Source organism: Ochotona princeps, chromosome 31 (genome assembly GCF_030435755.1).
Source record: "Ochotona princeps isolate mOchPri1 chromosome 31, mOchPri1.hap1, whole genome shotgun sequence".
In the NCBI taxonomy this organism is placed as follows: Eukaryota; Metazoa; Chordata; class Mammalia; order Lagomorpha; family Ochotonidae; genus Ochotona; species Ochotona princeps.
Window position 1 is genome coordinate 8,936,784 of NC_080862.1, and position 6,757 is coordinate 8,943,540.

At 41.5% G+C, this 6,757-nt stretch overlaps 1 pseudogene; it reads left to right on the forward strand.

Annotated features, from left to right (window-relative positions):
* The first annotated feature begins 327 nt into the window (after positions 1-327).
* LOC101516286 (small ribosomal subunit protein eS4-like) lies at positions 328-1,046 on the forward strand (annotated as a pseudogene).
* The last annotated feature ends 5,711 nt before the right edge of the window (positions 1,047-6,757 follow it).

The window sequence follows — 6,757 nt, forward strand, 5'->3', positions numbered from 1 at the left end:
CATGGAATTGAAGGAGGAGGATTAGAGTGCCATGCCACTGCACTGGCCCCAAAACTATGTATTTTAAGAAAACACCCCCAGATGAATCTGAGGCAGTTGATTCCAATGTTTTAAGAAACATTCCATCTTAAATTTTGGTAGTAGTCTTTGGCGAAAGAAAAGAAAACATGAATGAACCCAGGTAAATATTTCCATCTATTTTGACTGGTGTATTTTGAGTGAGAAATGAAGAAGGCAATCCTCTTTCTGTTCATAACGCAACCATGACTCATGGTCCTGAGAAACATGTGAACTAAATAGTAGCTGTGAATGTTGAGAGCTGGAGAAATGAACGGGGGTCTGTGGTCCTCTCCAGTCCACCCGCAGTCCCCACAGGCCGAGGGAATGTCTCCCTTGCATCAGTTTCCGAAGGAACAAACTTACGTATGCACTGACAGGGAACGGGGTAAGGCAAATTTTCATCTAGTGATTTTTTTAAAGATTGATGTCAAGATCCAAAGCCATCTGACCTACCCTGCTGGTCTTATGGATGTCACCGACATTGACCAGAGAGGAGAGAATTTCCACCTGCTCTGTAACACCACTCTGTTCTCCATCACTTTGCACTGTGGAGGCCAAGTACAGGTTGTGCAAAGTGAGGGGAGATCTGTGTGTGTCTAAAAGGAACCCCTCATTTGGTGACCCGTGATACTCGTCTCATTCCCTACCCTGAACCCTTCATCAGGGTGAATGAAACCATTCAGATCGATTCGGAGCCCGGGAAGGTTACTGATTTCATCCAGGTGAACCCTGGTAACCTGTGCGTGGTGACCGGAGGCGCCCTTCTAGGAAGAATCGGTGTGACCTCCTGGCTCGTTTGATGTCGTCTCTATAGAAGACGCCAGTGGCAACAGCTTCGCCACTCTTCTGGCTAGCATTTTGTTGTTGTCAAGGGCAACGCACCATGGATTTCCTTCTCGAGGAAAGGGGAATCTTTCTCAGGGCTGCGGAGAAGCAAGAGACTGACTGCGGACAGAGCAGCGCAGTGCATGGTTATCTCTTGGTGACATGTTAGAAAATCTCTGTGTTTAATTCAAAACAATAAAATGTAGGAAAAAAGGAGAGCAATAAGAGATATTCCCTTTGGCTACAGACGGTTATATCCGCAGCTCCTGCCCACTAGGCAGTTACAAACTCTGCAGCAGTTCTTTGAGGCAGGGCTAATGTCCATAATGCAGAGACACAGGAACTTCAGATTGATGCGAGTCTTAGAGGCTTTCCAACTTTTTTGGACATGACAAGTAACAAATACATTTTGCATTGCGTTTCATGTTCCAGAAATCACACACATGCATGCACATACACACTGAACATAGCACATATGAATACATGTTACTGAAATGAAAGCTTCATCAACATTCTTACAACCTGTGATGCATTTTGATTTTGAGGGAGTTATATGTAAATATTTAAAAAATATGGTCATAACCCACTGACTTGAACATATGACTAATGTGTCACAGTGTTTGACTTCAAAATTGTTGTATCTGAGTGCAATCACTTCATTTTACAAATTAGAAACAAAAGGTAAACTGCTTGTCCCAAATCACACAGTGGTCTAAGAGCTGAAACTCAATACCAGGTTTGCAAATTGGTGATCTGCCCACCATGGGCTACTCTTTATGCTATTGCTTGTTTAGTGGCTTTTAGCCTGTTCTCTGTCCTAACAAAGTGGTCTATTTATATCTAATAGGTTGCCTATCTAGTTGAAACATTTTAAAGGATAAGTATGTTTTTCCTTACATTGACCACTAGATGGCAGTATAAGCACTTTTGATAATCGACTGTTCACCTGAATGAAGGTGAATTTGGATCTGTGTTTGCACCTTCCCATGCTTTATAGATCAGCATTTCTCTGTGAATGGGATGGACCTGACAAGAGTCTATGAGCACGATACGTTTTGTTATTTGGGGTTTACTAGCTAGAAAAGCAGTTTAGGAAAACAAAAACATGTCTGTGTCCAGTATCCCCAAAAGGGTCTTACTTTGTGTTCAATTTAGCTTTGTTTTTCAGATTCTTATTTTATTGGCTCTTAAAGAATCATTTCTCTTTTTTTAAAGATTTATTTATTTTTATTGGAAAGGCAGATATACAGAGAGGAGGAGAGAGAGGAAGATCTTCCGTCCGATGATTCACTCCCCAAGCAACCACAACGGCTGGAGCCGAGCCAGTCTGAAGCCAGGTCTCCCACGCGGGTGCAGGGTCCCAAGGCTTTGGGCCGTCCTCAACTGCTGTCCCAGGCCACAAGCAGGGAGCTGGGTGGGAAGTGGAGCTGCCGGGATTAGAACCGGCGCCCATGTAGGATCCCGGTGTGTTCAAGGCAAGGACTTTAACCACTACACTAAAGAATCATTTAGTTATTCCACGTTGAAAAGCAAATTTCTTTTACCCTCAAGAGGTGTGCCGTTTCAGATTTCAAATAAACACACAAACTCCGAACAACTTTATATACATCATCTCCTAAGAAACAAATCTAACGCTGAGATTCCCTCCTCAGGAAGGAGCCTTCTGCGAAGTTTCCGGGGAGGTGAACTGCAGCACACCAGTGTTGTTGGGATCTCAGAGGTAGGCTGAAAGTCCATTTCCTGTTTTCAAATCACAGTTCAGGTTGTAAGAAAAGAGAATTCAATGATTATCCTCAATCTTTTACCCTCTCTCCTAGTCAAGTTCAGCTTTCTCTAAAGTAAAAAGAAAAAATGGATAGATTCACAAGTATAGGCATAAACATATAATCGTTAATTTTTATGTTTTTAATCTTCATTTGAGTTAGTGTTTAGCAGGTTCAGTGTGATTTGTAGGTGGACTGTGAGAACAGGGTGCCATCGCCCTCTTCCTTGCTTCCCCTCCCTCATCTTCCCTTACTTTTTGAACTGTTGAGATACACGCTGGGGTAGAAGGCTGAGTACTTCGCGGGATAAGAAGCTTAACAATCAAAAAGAAAATAGGGCTATAAGCAATAATTGTATAGGAAAATGACCATTTTATTCATGTACAGTAAATTATGAAGTAATCAAAGCTCATTAAAACTACAGTAATGTAACAGCTGCCGGCGAGGATGTGGGGAGGAAGTTATTCCAGCTCCACTGTGGTGGATATGTAAACTAGTGCAAGTGCTGGGGAACTCAGTATGGAGTGCTCAGACCACCGAGAACTGACCTGCCTATGACCCAGCTGTTCCACTCCTGGGGCTAGATGTTTTCCTCAATGTGATGTCTTCTAGTCGAGTCCATTCTGCTGCAAGTTGTAGGATTTTATTCTTTTTTTATAGCTAAATAATATCCCACTGTGTTTATATACACCACGTTCTTGTTACCCGTTCATCAGGTAGGTGATGGATAGATACCTTGGTTGATCGCAGTTTTTGCCTGCTTATGATCAGCGAAACTGTAGACATGGCACTGAAGATAACACTTTCATTCATTGTGTTCAAGTCTTTTGGTTGTATACCCAGTATTGCAATTGCTGGATGATATGGAAAGTTTTTGTAGTTTTTTTTTTTTTTTAAAGAAATCACACTGTTTTTTTTCACAGTGGCTGCAGTATCTTGCAAGCCCACCTACAGCACCAAGGTGTTCCCCTGCCCCCACGTCCTTACCAGCATTCCTTACACTCTGTGTTTCGGGTCCTAGCCATTGTGGCAGGAATGAGATGAAATCTCACTGTGGCTTGGCTTTGCAGCTCTTCAATGCATAGTGGTGTTGACTTTTTTTCTTTTCTCATGTATTGTCCATTTGCTTTTCTTCCTTTTGAAAACTGTCTGTTGAAGTCCTTGGTCCATTCTCAGTTGGATTGTCTGGTTTTTTTGTTGTTGATGTTGAGTTTATTTTCAAGTTGCTGATATATTTGGGATATTAATTCTTTTGCCAGATAGGTAGTTTGAAAGTGTTTTTCCCATGCTATGACTCTTCACTCTACTGATTGTTTCCTTTGCTGTGTAAAAGCTTCTGAGTTTGATATAGTTCTGTTTGTTTAATGTTGCTTTTGTTGCCCATTCTTTAAAAACAGATGATCTGAGGCGTCCTCTTGTACACCAGTGTCTTGGAGTGTTTTCCTCTGCATTTTATTCTTAAAACTTCATGGTCTCAGCTCTTAAATTTAGGTGTTTGATTCATCTGGAGTTGATTTTTGTGTGTGCTAAGAGGTAAGGATCTAATTTCCTTCTTCTCATCTGTACATGCAGTTTGGCCAGGACCCCTGTTGCTCCCTACTCCACCCTAGGTCCTTAATATTAGTGGCAGTTGGCTGGATGTGTGTGGATCAGCTCTGGACTCTCTGGTATGTTCTGTAGGGCTGTGTGTTAGTTTCTATGCCAGTACCTTGCTGGCTACTGCAGCTTTGTAATAAGTTTTGAAATCAGTTATTGTGATGGCTCCAGCTTGACTTTTTCTTATTCGGGATCATTTTAGCCACTGTGGGCCTTTCGTGGTTCCGAATGAGTGTTAGGATTGCTTCTTGTAGTTCCGTAGTGAATGCCATTCCGGTAGGGATTGCACTGACTCTGTAGATTGCTGGAGGTAGTGTGGACATTTCCGTGATGTTGATTCTTCCAATCACGAACAAAGAATATCTTTCTATTTTTTTGTGTCCTTGATTTCTTCAATCAGTGTTTGATTGATTCCATTGCAGAGATCTATCACTTCTTTGGCTAAATGTATTTTGATTTTTTTGTAGCTATTGCGAATGGGATTTCTTTCTTGATTCTATGAGTTCATCATTAATATGCAAAACATTTTGCTTTTTTTGAAACTTGTAACTTTATTGAATTGAATTTAATAGAACTTACCAATTCAAACAGATTTTTGGTGGCGTGTTTAGGTTTTTCCATGTACAATGTGTCGTGCAAATGCCCTGTTTCTCCTCCCCAATACTCTTTCTAAAACTTCCAGTATTATTTTGAATAAAGCTGATGAAAATAGACATCATTGTCTTGTGTCAAATCTGAGAAGGATATGCTTTTTTTAAAAAAATGCTTTATTTATTTTTATTGGAAAGGTAGATGCACAGAGAGGAGGAGAAACAGAGGAAGACCTTCCGTACAATGGTTCATTCCCCAAGTGACTGCAATGGCTGGTGCTGCACTGATCCGAAGCCAGGAGCCAGGAACCTCTTTCCGGGTCACCCATGTGGGTGCAGGGTCCCAAGGCTTGGGGCCATCCTTAACTGCTTTCCCAGGTCACAAGCAGGGAGCTGGATGGGAAGTGGAGCTGCTAGGATTAGAACCAGTGCCCATATGGGACCCCGGCGCGCGTGCAAGGCAAAGACCTTAATCGCTACACTATCGTGCTGGGCCTGGGATATGCTTTTAATTTTTCATCATTCACTATGATTATTGCTGTTAGTTTGTGATTTGTAATATTTATAATTTTGTGAATGTGTTTCATGTATAAATAAGTTGTGGATGGTTTTTATCACGAAGGAGTGTTAGATCTTACCCACTGCCTTCTGTGCGTCTGTTGAGATGACCGTATGGTTTATGATATGTATTCATTTCCAGATGTTGAATCACCCTTGCATTTGTGGGATAAATCCCAGTTGGTTGTGATACATTGTCTTCTTGGTGGGATTTTAGGTTCAGTCTGGCGTTATCCTGTGAGAACCTGTTGCATCTGTGTTCACTAAGGATATAGGGCCTTCGGTTTTTTCTTGTCTGCTGAGAATTTCTGTCAGTCAGGGTTCCTGAAGCATAGTCCTTTATTCTTTTCATGCCCCAGAGTGGCTTTAGTTAGTGTGACTGTCCCCTACTCAGCAAGCTGGGGCCTTCTGACAGTTAATCTTGTGTATCAAGTTTGCTGACCGGATATTCGGCGAACTCTTATTATTCTGAATGCTTCTCTAAGGGTGTGTATTAAATGAGATTAACATCTCAATTAGTGGACTTTGAATAAGGTAAATTGCTCTCCATGAACTATTTGGGTCTTATCTAATCAGTTCAAAGTCCTAATATAACAAAACTGATCTTTCAGGGATGAAGTGCCAGTGCCGTGTGGGGTGGTGGACTTGCGAAGACTCACGAAGACTCTACAATCACCTGTCAGTTTATTCTCTCAGTCTCTCTCCATCACACACTGAGTGAGTGTATCTTACTGATCTTGCAACATGCTCTTTCTGTGGTCTTTATTCCCTAATCAACATGTGGTAGCTTCTGTGTAAAGACTATTTACATAATTTTAGAGATCATTTAAGGTACATTGGGTCATATGCAAGTACTACATTTTTAGGTTGTTTTTTGGGGGGAAGACAACATTTTTAATTTAAATTGTAGTGAGGGACTTAATGCTCACTAAATAAAGAGCTCAGCAAATAAGAGGAGAAAAGAAGCGTGGTTCATCCAGCTGATGCTTTACTTTGGAGATGCTTGATTAACACAAGTAGAAGAATAGGTAAGACAAGGGAGTCCAGAATGTTTATCAAGCTAGCAAAGGAAAAACTAAATTTAAAAAACAAATTGAGGATAGCTAAGAGACTCCTATTCTTACCTCATTCCCTCTCTCCTAACCTTTCCTTCGAAGCCTTGACAAATGCAAGGGCAAGGTCTCTTTCCTGCATTATTACTGTTCTTGGTGCTTCCCACAAGGTCTGGCACATTCTTTGTCTCTTGGTAAATGCTGACTGAGGCGGTGGATAAGTAGGAGTCCTGATGTAAAATAAGCAGAACTGCAGCAGATGCTCGGAAGTCATAGGAAGAGGCTGGCATTGTAGTGAAGTGTGTTAGGCTGC